Genomic DNA, 19,658 nt, shown 5'->3' with positions numbered 1-19,658 from the left:
GAAAGCGGTGTCTCTGTTTGCGAGTGATCTGTTTCACCAAGCGAAAAAGATGAGGCAGAGCAGAAGAAAAGCTGAAGAAAGATCAATGGGAGGAGGGGGACAGCATGGCAGATTTAATTAATTACTGCATATTAAAATGTTTGTTTACAGTAACAAACAGCTACAAGAGGTCTGATGTTAATTAATTCACAGCATTTTTCACCAGTCCCTTTGCTGTTGCTGGCAGTCAAGGAGGTAACACTGTGGCAGGTAAGATAATCTCTCTTTGGATTTACAGCAGCTTCTCAGAGGTGGGTTGGGAAGGTAGCACAGTTCTGACCGGCTGCCTCCGCGCAGCATGGGATTCAGGGAATCTTGTCCAGCCGGTAAAAAGGACATCGTTTCCCAGCCTGGGCAAATGGTGCGGCAGTGTAAGGGTGGGTGCTCAGATAGGAAAGCCAGGCTTTTTGGGGTGAGGTTTTGGTGCTCTCTTAGCTACGCTGCAGAGGCAGGTGTGCTGTGAGGTTGCAGCTGATTACATTGTTGTGGGACCTGCAGCTCCAGAGGAATCTGGGCAACCTCTGTGGTGTCCAGGGCTGTGTAATATGTTCTTTCTAGGGCTGGCATGAGGAGGATCACTGTTTCTTGCATGTGTGAAAGGGTCTGGAGTAGCATGTGTCCTGCCCCAAAGGTGGGTGTGGTCAGTCTCTACAGGCATTTAGCAATTTTGTTCCAGGCTGGGATCAGTTAGGTATTGTTGGGTTGATACCAGGGAAGAGCAAAGCTGGAAGAGTTTTGCAGCTGGAAGGAATATGTCTGATCCCGGGCATCATTGAACAAACCAAAGTTCAGGCCCCAGGGAAATCTACATGTGTGTTCCTCTGGCCCAGCGAGGCTTCTCTGCCTGCCCATCTTCTGCTCTGACCTCACTCCTCACCTAGATGGCTTTGGAGGGTAAAGGAGAGATGGTATTTTTTGTACCACTGTCCTGATTGTGCTGTAGTCGTGGCTGGATGCCTTCAAAGTGGATGAGAAGGTCTATGTGTGAGCTCTGCAGACTGAGGGGAAAACCTCTAAGGTTGTTCATAATGCTCAGTGTGTTGCTCTGAAACGGCTGGAGTGCTTAGCAGAGGTCCGAGAAGCCTTTCCACATGCTGTGTAATGTGCTTATGGATGGACAGGTAATTAAGCATGGAGGGAGCAAAGCTGAGCTTGAAAGCTCTGGCGCTGGTTTCACTAGTGTTAACACTAGCAAAGAAGCAGTACAGGAGGTCTGGATTTCACACCTGGCTGGTTCCTCAGGATGGTAGAGCTGTGCTTGTTTTCAGTGAGCCCTTTGTAAATGCAGCTGTTTCTTGCTACTGGTAGTTCTTTACAACCATGAGACTGTTAACACCATGAAGAAGGTAAATCAAATCTTACCTCACTTCAACAACACTGAAGGCCTTCAGGCTGAAACCCCAGCTGGAGTAAATCAGCCTTGTTTCCTGAACTTCGTGGAACCTCAGTGGTGCCAGCTGGGGGAGACTGAGCCTCTGTTCCAGCTGCCTCAAGGCAAAAAAGCCCTCTCCCACTTCTGGAAGCTAGTCATCTTGAGTTTCTCTGTGTGGCTGCAGGTGGGCTTTGTTCTTATCTACTTCTGGGCCTTTGCCGTAATCCCATAATTGATCTTTGTAGTGGCCCTGATATTGGCCCTGTCATTTTAATTGGCAGTTAACACTTGTAATTGGTCCTGACTGTATCCCTCTGGCAATTAGCTCTTGTCACTGTGGTTCAGTTCCAAGTCCTTGATACCTGGTGTTAGGTCCCAACACTGGCTTGCTTAAACTGCCCTTTGCTGTTTGTCATTTGACCTGCTACGGCTCTGGACACGAGCAGCTCTCTCCACCTTGGTCTCAGCCGTACCCTGATCTCAACATTAACACTCCTTGTAATTCTCCCTTTTACTGACCTCTGCAATCAATCCCTGTAACAGAGAATCATAACAGTAATTGAATGATAACCGGCAGAAGACAGCACTCTAGCAGGGAGATGTGCTGAAGCACAGGGCCCAGAAAAAATGGGTTAACTTTTTTTATTCACAAAACATTTAGGTTGTCTTTTGTGAGTGCATGCGGGCGGTCTTAGCTGGGTGGCTGCTTCTTTGCATCTCTGTCTGTCATGGCACTAAATAATTTCTACAACCGAAAGAGAGAATACATTGTGGTGAGTTAAGAAACGACAAGGGGTTTCTAGGTACTAAGTGTGGCAGGGTGAGAGCAAGTTCTTCTGTAAGTACCATGTTGTTTCAGGGATAAGCCTGCAAGGCAGCAAAACCTTTGCTGACAAATGATTTCTCAAGCCGTTAACGGGCTGAACATAGCTGAACATCTGGGGAAGACACCGGAGCAGCTGTTTCTGCTCTTTAACTTTCCCTCTGCTTTGCCTTTAACCAGAAAAGTGCTGGCAGAAGGTAACATGGGGGAGAGGCGGTCCCTGCCCTGGATGGAGAAGCGACACAGCCCTACGGAGGAGATCACGGACTGCAGGGCAGCGGGTGTCTGTTTGCACCTGGAAGTTTTAATGAGAAGGAGACCTATGGCCCTCTAAAGCTGCTGTAGAACGATGTGGCTCTTGGTCCACCTGAAAATTCCTGTTTTGTGGCTATTTTCTATTCCCATGGTTATCCATGCTGCAGTAGGATGACTTCAGATGTCTTACACAGGAATGAAAGTTCTTTCAAAAAAGTGAATCACTGCAACAGAGATCTGAGCATGTTCCTTGTGTAAGGAATACTCAAACAAGGAACTCTCTTGGGGAAAGCCCATCCTTTTCAGATCTGTGGACAGGAAAAGGTAAAGGCTGAACTTGTAACAGGTTGTAGTTACTAGGAAAAATGTCACCAGTGTTGGTGGCAAAGCGCAACACAGAAAGCTGCTTTGTTGTGGATGTATTATCATGGTTCTTCTGAAGTGAACAGAGGATCTGGAGACCCTGGGTTTAGTCCTGCCTGTTGTGTGAGCTAAACTGAACTGTGCCGCCCCTCTGCATCCCATTTCCTCACTCTTTCTCTGTCTTGTCTGTTCATGGTGTGACAGATGCAGCGTGTGGGGCCTCAGGCTCCAGCTGGGCTCCAAATACTGTTGCAGTAGGTTTGTTATGATACCAGTGGTGTGCAGACTGGAGCTATTCCATTTTGTTTCTGACATGTGGTGGACAAATCAGGCTAGGAGGTGGTTGAATATCTCCACATGTAAGCTGTGTACCAGTGATTTTTATAGGGTGGTCAAACACTGGAACAGGTTTCCCAGCGAGGTCGTGGAGTCTCCATCTGACTGGACACAGCCCTGAGCATCCTCAGCCTGTTCAAACCTGGTTTGAACGGGGCAGGTGGACTAGACAGTCTCCAGAGGTCCCTTCCCACCTCATCCAGTCTGTGATTTTGTGTTGTAAGTCACAGTGGTGCAGAGAGATCCTGGAGGGTCGTCCTTCTGGTACAGGCACTGCGGGGCATGGCCCTGAAGCTGTCTCCCAGTGACCTCCTGGAAGTCTTTGATGTGGGGAGCTTGGCAGTGCTGCAGAGCTGTAGGTATCTCTAGGACCTGTAGTGTGGTCCAGGAAGGATGCTGTGCTTCAGAGAGGCCTTTGGGCTGGCTGCTCACAGCCATGGCTCTCCTCCCACCTGGGCTGCAGGTGCTGTGCTGCGGGAGGGGCAGCACAGCCGCTCATCTTGTGTTTCTTTTTTGGTTAGTAACTGTATGTATGGGCAATAGTGGCAGCTGCTCTTTGGGAGACTTGGGTTACTGCCTTTAACTAAAATAAAGCAGTTAACTAACAGCCGAGAACACACCAGAGCAGGGAGGAGCCGTGCTGTTCCCGTGGGGGTGGTGGCTGCCAGCGCCGCGTAGCTCCTGCACCACTGTTTCAGAGCAGTAGTGTGTTTATTTTCTTTCCTAGTGTGTGCTGGTATTTCACTTTTTTTCCTGACAGAGATAAATGATTTCTTTAGATCTGAATAATAAGTAAGTAAAACAAATGTGCACGTCGAGTTGGCAATTCTGACTTGAGTTCAGGCACGTTGAAAACTCAGTCTGGAAAGTTTGTGTCAATTTTGACTCATGAGGGTTGGAGTGGCATTTTGTTGCCTAGCCTGTGGTTCCTGTTGTTTTGTTCTTTGAGCTTCTAGTTCCTTCTAGACAGATTTAGCACAAATAGGATTGAGAGCCAGCCCAGCCAGTGGCTAACGTGCCATGCACTGAAGATGCGGTTGGAAACCAGAAATGGACAGAAAGTCTAGCCTGGAGGTCTGAGATGTGAAGCTTCTTTAGGGAAAAGAGAAGCCTTTCTCTGCAAGATCTCATCAACTAGGGCTGGGAGCTGAGGCTTGAAGAAAAAATGTGGGCTTGTATGGGCTCACCATATGATTATGAGACTTGGCAGTATTTTCGTCATCTGAGAGTGTATCCGGAATATACCTGGTTTCCATCTCCTTTCGTTGCAAGTTGTTGAAGCAGGTGCTGTATGTCATTACTGATCAGCACAGAATATGGGGGAGTGGGGACTTTGGCCTTCCTTGGAGCCCTGAGGCACTGAGATCATACTTCGTAATGAATAACAGCATATGGGCACAGGGTGATTGCGGACGGGGCCTGATTGCGCGCTCTTGCCTGTATCATGTCTGTGGGGTTTTTATACAAAGTCAGTGAACTGCACTGATTTGTATTAGTGGAGTGTCTGGTGCATTTGACTCCAGGAACATCTCTCCTGATTTACCCCACTGCAAAAGGCGTCGTTGACTAAGCAGGGGCAAATGTACATGTTTGATGTAGACCTCTGCTTTCCCTCAGAGTGATTTTGGAGTAGTTTGCCAATTTATTTTTGTCTGTGAAGCCTCTAATTCTTCTGTGAAGAGCAAAGCAAATGTTATTTCACAAGGAGAATACAATGTCTCTCTTGATAGAGGCAGCCTGTATAAATCGGTAGTAATAATACCAATAATAATAATTATTATTCAGTAATCTCCTATTCGGGATTCTGACTGTGCAGGCAGTTTCTCTGTTTTGACAGCCTTGTGGCCAGTAAGAAAGCGTTAAAAATGATGCAAGCATTTAGCATTTGTGAACTTAACTCTATAAACTTGATGGAGTGAAGAGAATCTTTTTGTTCTGTGCTGAGCTGAGAAATATTCTGGCACTCTGGACACCTGCCATCTTCCCCCTACTGCCTCTTTTATGTCCTGCTGTGAATCTGTAGTATCTTCTGCAGTGGCAGCAGCTGGCAGGACTCCGGTGCCTTCACCCCCCTGACAGCTTTCTGTATTTGTGCAGCACCTTGCACTATGCGGCCCGAGTTCCTGTGCAGAGCTCCTTAGGGCTCCAACAGTGAATGTGATAAATAATGACAATAAAATAGTCAACGTGACCCTGTAAATAATTGACAGCTAGAGCAGAGCAAGTGTTTCCTCTTTGGAAAATAGTCACCCTCGTGTCTGTATTATTCTTTCATCTCTTTATTGTCTTTCCTGCGCTAGCATCGGACAGCAGCCAAACAAATCCATGGGGTAAATATGCCGAAGTGGATCTGCAATGTGAGTGGAGGTGCTGGGGTGTCGGTAGAGCCACACTGATTTATGCCATTGCAGTGCAGCCCCCTTGTCCCTAGGACACCCTCCTGTAATGCTAATCTGGGTGTACAATTCCTGTAATCACTCAGTAGGCATATTTCTGAGAATGAGATCTGAGCCAAGAGCAGAAATCTAATTCAGGATCTCGGACGATCTTTCTTTCTTCTAACTGGTGGCCTTGGGCTCAGAGTGACTGACTCACACAAGGAAATGAGTGTGACCTGTATGTTGTTACTGCTATGTGTGCACGTAAGGGCAATTGAGTTGGTTGATATCTGATGAAATCACTGATGACTTTTTGGTGACCTCTGATGGAAAGGTCACGTTTGAGACCCGGAGATTTTTTTTCTGCACAGTAGTCTGTCATAAACAACAGCACCTCATTTCCACAGGCTGGCTCCGCAGGAAACAGCAGTGGTCCAGCATTGCCGGACCTGCGTGTATGAAGGCTGGGGTTGGACCCCCCAGTTGCCTTAAATCAGTGTAGCTCCCTGGGAATCACGGGAGCTTTACTTACCTCCACCAGCTGGTTCTTGAATGCAAGGCTTGAGCACTGAATGCTGTGGGGTGGCCAGGTTTCTCTCCCGCCCCCAGAATGGGTGTGCTGCTTATGCTAACTTTTGAGCAACGAAACATTCTTAGCAGTAGAGAATATGCAATTGGGAATCAAACCTTCATTTTAAAAGCTTGAAAATGTTGGTCAGAGAGCAACATGCATGTGATCTCTTGTAGATCACTGGAGCTTACATGCGTCTGATTTGTCTGCAATTTACAGTAGCTAGCAAGTGCGGAGAGAATTTGGTTACATGCTGTCTAGTTCAGTCCCAAATACAACTGCTGATGTTTAGGAAAAATTAGGGAGTAGTTGGAGAGAGGAATTAGGGGAAGACTGAAACCTGTCCCTTGTGGCTGCCCGAAAGGGGGACTGTGTGACAACTTGAAGGCAGTGGGTGAGGGTTAGAAATGTTAACCTCTGAACTGTGGGGCTGACAAGGAGCCAGAGAACTGCACGGACCAGAATATATAACCTGCAGCCTGTGGCCCATAACAGTGCTATCATTCTTCACTGGTGAGCAGTCCTGCACCCTGTCTTTGCTTGTTGTGTATATATGTGTATGTGTGTATATATACACATTTTTTGGTGGGTTTTTTTGTTTTTGTTTTTGTTTTTTTTTTAGAAACTGCCCCAGCAGTATTGTTTCCCGCTGATCTCAGTGGAGCCTAATCCCAGTTCTTCCTCTGCTCTGCTGTCAGCCAGGACCCCGTTCTCCATACTGCTGTGTGTGATATGTGATTGTCAAGCTGGGGCTGTCTGGCACATCTCAGAACTAGGCTGCTCTCCGGTCCTTGATGAGGCTACTCTCTGCATGCACTAGGATTAGGGAGGAGGTGAGGAAGAGTGCTGACATGCTGATGATGATGAGGGATGAGCCTACAGTTGAGGGAAAGGATTAGGTTCAGTTGGTTTCACAGCTGCCTGTAGTCATTGGTGTCAGCAGAGGGTCTGCTTGATTCTATTATGCGTTTTGGGCTGCATCATCATATGTTACAGGCCAACTGAAGTATCATATGTGACTTTCCACCAGCTAAGAACTGGCCCTCACCTCATGCTGCTGCTTTGCACGGCACCGCTGCCACCGTAGGTGCTTCTGCTTGTCTGTGCCTCCCTTGGTGCCTAGCACAGATTGGCAGGGCTGGATGTGGCTCCCCTTTCTACCTGGTCGCTGTGTAGGATGAACAATCACAAACCTCCAGTACTGAAATGTGTCTTGAAGAGTCAGTGAATGGCTCTGAGAGGCCCCTTTCACATCCTGCACTAACAAATGAAGCTCCCTGTGTCATCAAAGTAAGATTGATAACTCCTCTGACATTTCATATTCAATATTCTGAATATTGAGAGGTGTGGGTTTCCCTTGAGACACCAACCTTTCTGTTTCTCTCTCCCTTCATCTTCAGAGAGCCTGCTGGAAGACTGGGAGGAGGGGGGAGGGAGAGGGGAAGAAAAAGAAAAGAAAGACTTGGGGTAGGGAAAAGGAAAAAAAATGACATGGAGGAGCTTTTTCCTTTTTTGACTTCATCAGCAGTGAGTCTCTCATTTCAGAGCCTGGTAAATGGAATTGTGTTGCTTAGCCACAATGAATGATCCTGTTTCCCTACCCCCACCCCAGCAGGGTCATTGAAATAGGCTTCAAAACTAAAATAAAAATGTTCCTGGTTTTATGGACATTGGAACCTGTGTTCTGTTTCAGTTGAGAACTTCTGAGAGGTCACAGTTTGGAGGAGAGGGGGGAGAGAAAAATCAAAGGAGCTCAAACCAGTGTGAAGCAGACTTTTTAAATATCTTTTTTTTTTTAATTTGCCATGAGGAGGTATTTGCCTATACTGATAGCCAGGGGTTGCTTAAAGAATGACAATCTGGGGAAAAAAACCAGTTTCTAATCGCATTTCTCCCCTCCCTACTCGTCGCTACCTGATGTTGTGAAACATGGAAGCAGTGGCACCTGGAGCAGTTGTGGATACCCAGAAGTGTAGTTCTGGACACATCGTGGCCAGGTGGAGGTTGTCCCAGCTGAGTTCACTCTGGAGGGGTTAGCCCAGATCAGTGTTCTGCTCCAGCTGTTTAGATCAGGGGTCCTCAAACTACGGCCCGTGGGCCGGATACAGCCCCCCAGGGTCCTCAGTCTGGCCCCTGGTATTTACAGAACCCCCCTGCCACCCCGCACCCCACCGCCGGGGGTTGTGGGGGGAAACCAAGCAGCCGCAGAGGACATCCTGCCACTTAATCCATGCGCCGGCCCCCTGTTCAAAAAGTTTGAGGACCCCTGGTTTAGATGCTGAATTGCACCCTAGGTGCAGCTTGTTGATACTGTTTTCTGTCCTATCATACCTGGAAAGGAAGCACCCTGCATTTCTATGTGTCTCAGTCTGTCGGATGAGGTGGCCTGAATTCCAGCTAGTCAAACTGGAGCAGGTGGACAGGTGATTTTGAAGGTTTTAAATTTCCCAGAGGCAATGTGCTGTGTAGCAATGATACTTGGCCTGCCTGTGTCTGGCCGCAGTACTGTCTGGGTCCATGTTGTGCCCATGGAATCACAGCGTATCGGTAAAGGGACCCTGCAGCACTGGAGTCTATGGGGAGCTCGTCTCCAAGATGCTGCCTGTTCTTTGCTGTCCCCTCAAGGTCCCACACAGGTGTGTGTGCTGTCAGTCCAGAGGGCAAGCCTGTGAGCCTCAGTGACACCTTGGGGCAAGAGGTGCTCTGTCATCAGCTCAGTGAGAGAAATAGTGAGAGTTTCCAGTGCCACAGCTTAAAACCTGCGTGGCGCCGAATGTCCCCTATACTGCTCAGAGTTGTTTCGCAGGTGGAGCACAACTGGCTTGCTTTGCAGTAGGTTGGGGTAGCGTATTTGCCTTAGCACAAAAGAAATATGTTGTCCAGGGAAGGGGGTGGATTGCAGCCTCCTGTGCAGGAAAACCTCTCTCTGCAGGCTATGGCCTGGGGCAGGCATTCTTTGCTTGCTCACAGTAATTCACCATCTCTCAGGGGACCCATTGAGCTTATTTAACAAAGGTCAGCTAAATTTTCTAGTATCCTGCTGTGAAAGCAGGATTAGCAGAAATCTTATTTATCCTTGGTGTCCAGCTACTTGACTGTTCACTTCAAACTGCCATGCTGGCATTAAGTCCAAAATTGGTGTGGTTGTGGTGGACAGAGTCTTAATGCACCCACTGCATCATGACTTGCAAGAGGCTGCAGCTGTACAGAGAGGGCTTGATTTGCTCCCTCACATTCCCTGTCCTGAGTTTCCATGGCTGAGAGTCCCTAGGTTTTGAGTCGCTCATGTTTTTCGTCAGTCTGTATGATTGTAGGCAATTTGGGCCAATTCTGAGCTTAAAGAGGACTTCTTTTCAGAGGCAGTAGAAACAGTTGTGGCTCACCGGGTGTGGTTTCAGCCTCAGGGATGTTCCATGAATTGAGTTTTGTCTGTTGTATTTTCATTGCTGCTCTTCATGGCCTGGTGGCCCCATCTCAGCTGGGGGTCTGTGGTGCCTGGTGCTGTGCAAGGCGTGATAGGAGGCCACAGCTGCTCTGAAGACTGTGCAGTCTGAATGGACACAGCTGCCAGGTTTGCAAGGATGGTGTTCTCCTTTCCTCAAGTGCAGGTCTGTTACAGGCTCTTCATGCTCAGTCCTGCGAGATATCGAATTTACCTCTCCCTTTCTCTTTCTTCAACTGTGCTGTTGAATCTGTGTATCCCGCTTCGGGGATCTCCCCAGTCACACCAAGGAATAGCATGTGTGTTTTGCTTGTAGTGTACAAGATCCACCCCTCATCCCTCCTGCCCCAGATTTTGCTGTGTGAACAGCCTGTTAGCAGTTGCTGGAGCACTCAGCCCATCTGCAGCCTTATTGGCAGCAGGAGCATCTCCACGCACCACCTGGCTCATCAGTGGGGTAGTGGTAGCTGTGCTATGGCTTGCTGGGGATAAGTAGCCACCAAAAGCCTGAGGAGATTTTGCAGCTTCCCCAGGACATGGTCAGGGAGCTTGCAGCAGGTGTGAACTCCCGATCTTCTGAGGGCAGCAGCGTCTCAAGCGCAAGGTCACCCTTCCCTTCATAGCAATGGGTGCAACTGCTGGCTACAGATGGCTAAACCGTGGGGCAGACACAGAGTAGAGGGGGCTGAGTGGGTCAAGGCAAAGCAAAGGGAGTTGGTGGTGAAGGCTGAGAGGAAAGCCTCCCAGCCCTTTGCAGTTGAAGCTGGAGCATCTCCATCCTTCCCAGACTTCTACCTGCAGCTCCTGAGTGAGCGTAGCTGGAACTGTCAGTTCTGCTGATATGAATTAAAAGCAACAAGGCAAATGGTGTTTTCTAGCTGCTGTAATTATCTCTTGAGAAGGAAACAAGCCGCTGCCTTTGGCACAGCTCTGATCAGCTGTCTCAGGCAGGAAGGGCAGTTGCCACTTCACCTGTTGGGTTTCCTTTTGTTGCTGTGCGATGATACTCAAGGCTGACTCATGGCGGGGCGCCGTGTAAGCTTGCTCCTGGCACAGTAAAGAGCTGAATGGGGAGGCAAGCTCCTGCCTTCAGGGAGAGTCTGAGCACTGATCACTTCCAAGGTTAGACTTCAGCCTTCTCTTCAACCCTGGGAACAGTTCCTGCTGTAAACAGACACTGATGATATTTCTACCATGGAGGAAGGAGTAAAGCTTTTCTCTTGAATTTCCATCTTTGTCAAGAGTTATAAATAAATAAATCTGTATGTCTTGGTTTCATGGTCCCTAGTCTCATCTAGGCCATGAAATGCTCTGTAGGCTCTGAGCCAGATGTGTGTTGTCTTTCGAAGGAGAAGGCTTTGTGTGGAGAGCACCCTTGTGCCATGTCCTGCTGGTATCTCATATGTGGTGCCTGGGCTAAATATAAAAACCTGACTTGCTGTGATCCAGTAGCCAAGTATGTTCTGTGCATTTCTGCTGTTGTCAACCCTTCTATTTCTTCTCCAGTGCTCTTCCATCTTCCCTCTGTACAGCTGACTTGTGTAATGTAAGGTGTTATTTTCAAGCGTGGACCCTTCCAAGGGTGTGTGTCATCTGAAGGTGCAGGCTGTATGATGATATGATAGTCTGGTTTTACTGTGATCAAAGTTAGGCCCTGTGTAATTGATACTGCTGTTTCTTGGCCGTTGGCTCGTCAGAGCCATGGTTTCTCCCTCCTATCACCTCACATACCTCCCTCAAAATATCACCTGTTCTGGAAAACATTTCCCTCTGTGGGAGAGGGAGGTGAAGAAAATGCAGCTCTGAAGATGCAACACAGAATCTGCTATCTGTAAGTCTCACTGATCTAATTTTTGGCTAGGGTGGACATAGACTGAAGTATGGGTTGTCTGAAAAGGTAGGCATTATACTGCACACTACATCTCCCTAGGCACTTGGTCAGGATGACTTTTGTGTAGGGAAGGACATCAGAACTCAGGGATGGGAAGGAACTGCCTGGGTTTCAGAGTCCAGTCTCCTACAGTGATGGTGTCAGCCTGTGAATCAGGTGTATAGCTCAGAAGGGGCTGCAGAACTCTCAGTCCATACGCCCTGAGTGTTCACAGACCCCTCTCCCATCCTCTGTAAAGCCTGCTGTGCATCAGGCTTGAAGCTACAGTGATGAGAGCAAGAAAGATCAAAGACTGGGCCGGGCATCTGGTGGGTAAAAGCACCCAGGCCACACCTCACTGCAGAATAAAGTGAAAGCTTCCCTCCCCCCAGCGAAGCTGACCTGAAAAAATACAAATAGCATGTACATATGAGTCATCACCAGCCTCCACTGACCTTCCTACCTGTTCCAAGCCTCCCTGTCAGTGTGGGCAACCCCAGGCCTGGACAGGGGACTGACATGCTGCAAGAGCAGTAGGGGCTTCAAAGTAAGAGATGGTCATCGGTGCTGCTGCGTGCAGGCAGTCTCTCCTCTGCAATGAATTGGATTGTTTCATGGCTTGAGTTGGGACACCTCCTGCAACCCATGGGCTGTCTTCATCTGTCCAGCAGCAGACAAAGGAAAGGAGATGCTTGCATGGCACCAGGAAAGGGAGGAAGCCAAAGGAAAAATGAAAAGGAGAATAGGAGGCAGGAGGTATTATGCTCTTTCTTTTTTTTTTTTTTTTTCCCCTTTCCCTTTTTTTATTCCTGTGCTCTGCCTGTTCCTGTCAAAGCCGCTGGAAATTGTTACCGACAGATCGAGTGTCTTCTAGTTTCTGTGTCAGGGAGTTTTGCCGATTCTATGAACCATGCAAAAGAGGGGTCAGGCAAGAGAAGGAGAGAGCAAGAGAATGACCAATTCAGCAGAGCTCTGGCTTTATCACTGATCTGGTCAGGTTCACTGGGTTTTAACTCCATGAGCCAGTCAGGCTTAGAAACTCACACCTTTGTTATCACCTTTCAAGAGGAGGGAGTGGGGCGGCGTGAATTCTCTGGGGTCATCAGGAAAGGCAGGCCAGGGATCATCTCCTGTGGCAGAGGCTGCCTTGCCCTCACCCTCCACAGCATGCCAGACACTTGGATGCTCTCTGTCAAGGTTGATCACTATTTATTACTGCACAGATCAGACTGGGGACAAAGACATGTTGGAGGAGGTTTTGGGTCCTGCTTGGCCCCTACCATCGTGGCTTAGGGCAGGGAGGACCGCGCAGAGATCAAAACTTGCCAGCACCGAGTACTATTGCTGTGTGGCCAGAACAGAGCTCTGAGATCGTGGGACTACCTTAGCTTTGGCCACGTGTTTCCGGGTGGGAACAGAGGCTGTGTCTGTACAGGTCTAAAAGCACAGGCCACCTCCTGGCTGTCCCTGTGAATGCCTTTGCAAGTGGCCTGCATGCAGCTTGTCTCAGTCTGCTTGGCCATGAGCTCTGTGTGCTTTTGGACACCTAAGGCCCCTGTGCTCAAGAGGACATGATGCAGGGTGTGTGCAGCCAAGGAGGGGCCCAGGGGCCTCCTGCCTGACAGCACAACCCTATCTGAGGAACTCTATGCTCACTGTTGCTCTGCCTGCCTGTGAAGGTTGTACTGGACCTGATAGTGTCAGTTGTGCTGAAGATGGCAACTGGAAGGTGAACTACAGTCACTGGGAGGATCAGGCTAAATGGGCATCCCAGCCTGGTGTAAAAGACTGGGAAAATATCTCTGGAGACTTTGCTGAACCCTTTTCTGTGACCAAAAATCGGGAGCAGGAAGTCTTACAGCAGTGAGACACTTGGGCAATTTCTTCTCCTCCTCCTCCAAGAAGCTGGCACCTAGTGGCTGTGAGAAGCAGAGTGTCTTGTGGGGAACGTGTTACTGCAACAGATTGTCACTTTGCTGGAGGCTTAGGCCTGACTGAGCCTGAGTGGAGGCTTGGGGGGATCTTTACTTGATTGGAATGAAGTCTTTGCAGGTCCAGAGTGGTTCATTAAAGCTGTGTATCTTGCTTCTGCTCACCGCTAAAGCTTTGATCTGACATGTTGCTGGCAACATCACTGCTGAATGTGTGGGATATCTCTGCTTTCTGAAGTAGGTTCCTGGTTCATCATTCGTGGCTGTCTGCAGAGTGGAGGTATAGAAGCTGAAGTAGCATTGCTCTGTGGAAGGGAGGAGCTGTAAGCCACTGGGACTTTCTGATCCTATTGCTTGGTTGACAGTGACCACTAGGCTGTTTGAGTGCCTCCGCTTCCTGCTCCAGAAGGGGTCTGCTGTGACCCCTCTGCTCCAGAGAGGCTACAAGAGCTGTTCTGCAGTCAGCAGGGCTACCAGCTCAGGAGGATGTCCACAAGAGGCCCCCAAAGTGCATGCCGAAGACCTGAGGTCTCCCCCAGCACTGCAGTGCTTTGCATAACTACTTAGCTGTCGGAGCAGGAAGGCAGAACACTCAGCCAGTGCCAGCTCTGGGGACAGCGAGTGAGATCAGGGAACGATGTGCACATTTTGGTCGTGGCTTTGGCAAGGACAGTGCTGAATGTGAAGATTCCAGAGGACGTGTACAAATAGCAGTGGGGCTGGTGCTCCTCTGCAGGCCGATGGGAATCGGCTTTCCTGCTGATTGCTGGCCTGTTCTGTTCCATCACCCTGCAGAGAGAGCAAGATGCTGGCTGGGTAGGTCAGAAAAAAAAAAAAAAAAGAAAAAGAAAGTGTTGCTTCAGCAAAAGGTTCCTGGAGTTTGGAAAGGAGGGAGATTGAGGGGTGTGTCAGCTGACCTTCCTTCCACCACCAGCAGAAGGCAGAGGGATGTTGGGCAGCTTTCTGTGTGTGTGCTGGAGCTGTATGGGGGCTGTTGCTGCTTCTGTGGTGGTTGGGAGGCCTGGGCACATGGTAGGTTTGGTACAAACACAGGACACAAAGCTTTCTGTTATCCAAAGAACTAACAGTCTAAGGTGAGACAGGGTTGCTGACACAGGTGTCATCGAATGAGTAGGAGAAACAAGAGTTTATGCCTCCTGGGCTCTAAATAGTTCACTGCTAGAGCTGAGCAACTGGAGATCACCTCCTGCAAAGGACATCTCTAGGGTCTCTCAGCTCCCTCCCTCAGGGCAGCTTATCTGTGAAGGATATGGGGATCAAGGTAGTGGTGGTCGAGCTCCTAAAAGGTTCACATGGATCTGATCTGCAGCACAGAAGGGACGTGTGATAATCTGATAGCTGGAGTTTCTGCTTTTCCCAAGTAACTTTGCTTTATGGCTTCTGACATGGTGGCAAGATGGCAGGAATATGCTGGGTGCTGGGAAGTAGGGACTGTTGGAAATACTATTGGTGGGGCAGGTTATAGCCCCAGCTTAGAGCGGGGTTTTGTGGTTGTAGGTGCTGAACAACAGCAGCCTGGATTCTGCACTGTAGAGCTCTTGGGCAGAAGAGTGGGGAAAAAAAGAGATATTGGAATGGATGTGATTGGCTCCAGGTCAGCCATAGGGTCTGGAAATGGTCCCAGACCTCCTGACTCTGAAGCTTGTTGTCTTTCTTCAGGTTCACCTTCCTTGGCAACATGCTACTCAGCTGTGGCTGGGTGAAAGTATCCTGGACCAGGATCCCCACCGGAGAACTGTAGCTCTGTGCTCTTAGGCTGTGTCATCTGAACAGAAGTTAACTGCATTATGTGTGAGTAGGGTGGCCTGAAGTCTCATAAGGAAGCAAAATAGTGATGGGCTGTCTGCCCAGTAAGAACCCTTTTTTTCCCCTCCAGTCCTGTTTCTTTTGCCTTCACATTTACCCCAGAAGATGATGGACTAATGTTTCTCACTAAAGGAAAGTTCTGTGGGGTTTTTGGAAGAAGTCTTTGTCTTGTCCATGGTATTGCATGGGCTGGCCATTGACAACAGGAGAAAAGAGGTGGGTTCAGTACTTGGAAAGAGCAAGTGTTTGAGGCGGGTTGTTAAATCCTCTGAGGGCGTGAGACGCGCTTAGAGCAATTTCAGGTGGTTTGCTCCCCTTCCTGCATGGATGTCACCCTTGTTGTGGGCTGTTTTCTGATGGCTTCTGTGGTGTGCTGCTGGTTCCCAGTTGTGCTGTGGGGTTTCAGAGGTGGCCAATGTCCTGACTACTGAGTATGTAGAAACTGAGTAGACAGCTGTTGATTTTGATTAGTTGTGGGCAGCACCAACGGTAGTTCGATGAGTAAAGAGCCCTTTAATTTTGCTTCTCGTTTCAGGACAATTTGAGTTGTGTTTTCCAGCTCTTCATTCATTGTGAGAGAAGCACAAAGTGAAAGCTGAGATTATCCATTTACTCACTTGTCTCCAGTGTTCTTCCTGTTGACTATTGTCTGTGAGATCTGGTAACTGCAGGGAAAAAGAGACCATGCCAGCAAACATCCCAAACCAGACAAGCCTTAAGACAGTTGAGATTCTGTGCAAAGCACATAGATGCCAGTTCAGTTTCATTGTGATCAGCTTTATAGATTGTGTGCTTTCTTCTCCTGTGGTGATGTGCTAACCATTTTCACAGTGTTCCCAAAAATTTCAGCTGGACTTCAGAAATGCAGGCTTTGAGTTTCAGAAGGTACTGGTGAGCAATACAGGGAGGAAGGAGACAAGGAGCCTTTGGCAGGAGTCACCCAAGTGTGGGTACTGACGGTGGCTCTCAAGGGTGGTGTCTTCTGAGTGAGGGATCATGAGCAACAGCAACACTGTGTGCAAGGTGCATCTGGATGGCCTGGAGCATCCCCTGGCAGAGCCAGCCCTAGTAAGTCTGGAAGGAGTGTGTACACAGCAGTTGTGGAGAGGGAGAGACCTATGGTGTGGTACTTACAAGCTAGGGGAACCTTTATTATATGGGCATTAGAATTAGAAAAGGGGGTGTTTGTACTGGAAGTGTGTGTGTGAGAGGGGTGAGTCAGGGAGGGGAAAGAGCTGGCGGTGATGGGAAGGAAGGGAGGGTGCCCTGACCTCTCCTCATAGCCCTGACTGTGTCCCCATCTGAAGGTCTGGCATATCCACTCTCACTACTTAATGATAGTGACATTACCCATCCGCCCAGCATCGCGGGGCTTTTGTCTTCATTCAGGCAGAAATGAAGTTCTCCTGGGCGCACTTATCAATCACTGCAAAGCTCCAGCTGTTCCGGAGCCTTTGGATCGACTTCAACAGCCGTGCTTACAAATTGTCTCTGAATAGCACCGAGCTGAGACCCCCTTTTTTGTCATTGTCTTCCGACAAATGTTTTTTTTCGGCAGCCTTTCGCAGACGTTGCCGGCTGCCTTCTGCCGCGGTGATTGAAAACAGGCCTGTTTTGCATTCTCCTGCCGGAGTCCTGGGTTCAGGGAGCTGTCCCCGAGTGCCACTCCAGCGAGTGCCGTGCCAAAGACAATTACATGCATAGTTTTGCTGATTGCATTAAAATCATTAGAATGAAAGATTCTGAAATCGTACATTAAGGGGGGAAATTAGAAAAAGCTTCAGAGACAGACAGCAGCGTCCCCAAAGTGAGGGCAATACAATTAGCTCAAATTGTGTTACATACACACAGACTAGGAGTAGCTCCTGTAACAAATGACCTTATTATTGCTGTTCCCCATCTCCCTACATTCCTTTTTCTCTCCTTCACTCCCTTCTCACTCCCTCTTCCTTTTTCTCTCCTCTGCAACTTCTTTATCTGGGACAACCATTCTTATTCTTCCTTTCATCTTGCTTTTCTCCCCATCTTTTGTCTTGAGGAGTGCCTGGGAAAGGTTGGTCATGGGATCCCTGGAGTGCAGTACTCGTCTTTGAGCCGCTTTGCAGGCCATTTAAGTGGAAGTGAGTAAGTGCAACCCCAAAGTCAATTTTCAGCTGAGCAAGAAACTTTGCTCTTCTGGGGAACAAGGAAGTGCATGGCTCCAAAAGCTTTGTACATGCACCAGCCATCAAGAAGATCAAAGCATTCAGCTGTCTAGCTGTACTCCATCTCCAGTGCCAGGAAAGAGACTAGTAACTATGTCTGAGGTGGGTGATGTTCCTGTATACCTGAGGCACCAGCATTGTAGGAGGTGCAGAAAGGCTAATTCTTGAGGAGAGAATGAAGCTTCTCCAGTGTGAATTCTGGATTGTTGGGGAAAAAAAAAAAATAATTGCATTATGCCAGGGCTTATGGCCCAGCTCCTTTGTCATCCTGTAACCATGCTAACAGGGCACACCAGCCACCTGTGAGCACCTTACAGTTCACAAATATAATATTTAAAGATAGCTGAAGGGGAGAACTGGACTCTCAGGGGCTTGGTTGAATGGTGATTAGTCTCTAAGGAAAAGGGGAAGGAAGAGGATTATTGAAAACAGTGCAAAAAGAGGGAACTGAGAGGAAGAGGATTTTCTGGGGAACAGCAAAACTCAGGTTGTAGCTTAGGGAAAACTCCGGGGTCTTGCAGTCAGGGAGACACCTGATAAAAGCTCGAGGAACCAGAGACTGCCTTGTGGAAGAAGAATGTGAACTTTATGCTGGAGACTGGACATACCACAAAAGGGTGTCTGTCATCCCATCTAGACTATGCCAAGAAGCAAATGAAAGATTGTGTCCTTTGTGTGAAGATGGACTCCAAACCATGGCATGTGAACTGAGTGAGGTCAGCCAGGGAACCTCTGTCAGTCAGGGACTGAAATGCATCTTCCTCAACTGGTAGTCAAAACCAGTTATGTGTCACTCTGCACTGTGACAGTGTACAGCTTCTCTGCTGAGACTTGGGGTAGTTGTGGTATGGGCTGGGGTAGTTTTTTTGTTGCCAGTGTAACAGCTTGCAGCAACCTGCTAGCTATGCCTGTGTATCAGCCTGCCCTGCTTTGCTCCTAGTGCTTCTGGTCACACATGATCTCTGTGTCCTGCTATAACATTATTCACTGCAGACTTTGTGTCTGCATCCACTTGCTGCTTCTGAAGAGCCTGGACGTGTTATGCAGGCTCTGTTGAAATGCACGTTGAGGCACTGAGCATGATGGCATACACGTGGCAGTGAAGCAGCACCCCTGGTCCAAGCTCTGCCTCAGGGTCTTTGCTTTGCTGTTTTCACTGCTCGGTGGCAGCCTGGGCTGTACTCAGCTGGCCTGGATTCCACCCATGTTTCTGTGCCAGGCTCCTATCAACTGACTCTGGGTCTTCATCTGTACAGTGTCCTGGGTATTTATTGTTAGTGGGGTGGGTTTTCCTGCCCTCCCTGTGTATGCCTGACTTTAGGCTCCAGCTCTGCTCTCTGAGATGTACGGTGTTGCCTTTCTGCTCTGCTTACATTCTTGCTCCTGACAGGAGCTGCTAGGGTTGACTTAGGGGAAAACTATAATGAAGGAGCAAGCAACTCTTAATACTTCCTTTATATACTTTGCTGCTTGCAGTAGGCTATGTCTCAGGGATACCTGAACCCAAGGTGGTATCTTTGTGTTAGTAATGTATTAACAGTAATATTTCAAAGCACTGTATGTTGACAAGGCACTGTAAAAGCTTTGCATAAGATGTACTTGCTTTTCTTAAGAGAGTGCATTCTCAGCAGTGGCAAAGAGGGAAATAGGATGTCTACTCATGTAAAGGATTATGGGGTGGAGGAAGCAGAGCAGGCTGGTGAGATAATGGGGCAAGGACCACAGTAAGTATAAAAAAACAGTAAGAAGGGGAAAATGAAGGTAAGAGTGGGGAAAGAGGTAAGGGAGCAGAGGATATGGTGATAGGATGAGAGGAAACAGCCTCAAGTTGCACCAGGGAAGGTTTAGATTGGATATTAGGAAAAATTTCTTCACTGAAAGGATTGTCAATCATTGGAACAGGCTGCCCAGGGAAGTGGTTGAGTCACCATCCCTGAAGGTATTTAAAAGACATGTAGATGTGGCACTTAGGGACATGGTTTAGTGGGTCTTGGCAGTGCTGGGTTAATGGTTGGACACGATGATCTTAAAGGTCTTTTCCAACTGAAACAGTTCTGTATATCAGCAGAGTAAAGTTGGTGGAAGATTGGTGTTGCCTTCCTAATGTGAATCTAAAGTGTGGACGGACTATGTAAGAGAAGTAGAGGAGTCCAGGAGGTGAGAGTGTGGGCGTGTGAAAAAGGGAATGGATTTGGTATGGCAGGGCAGCATGGACTGGAGACAGATGTGACGGAGGTGGAGGAACCA

The sequence above is a fragment of the Falco peregrinus genome, chromosome 1 (genome assembly GCF_023634155.1).
Source record: "Falco peregrinus isolate bFalPer1 chromosome 1, bFalPer1.pri, whole genome shotgun sequence".
Lineage (NCBI taxonomy): Eukaryota > Metazoa > Chordata > Aves > Falconiformes > Falconidae > Falco > Falco peregrinus.
This window is presented reverse-complemented; position numbering follows the sequence as displayed.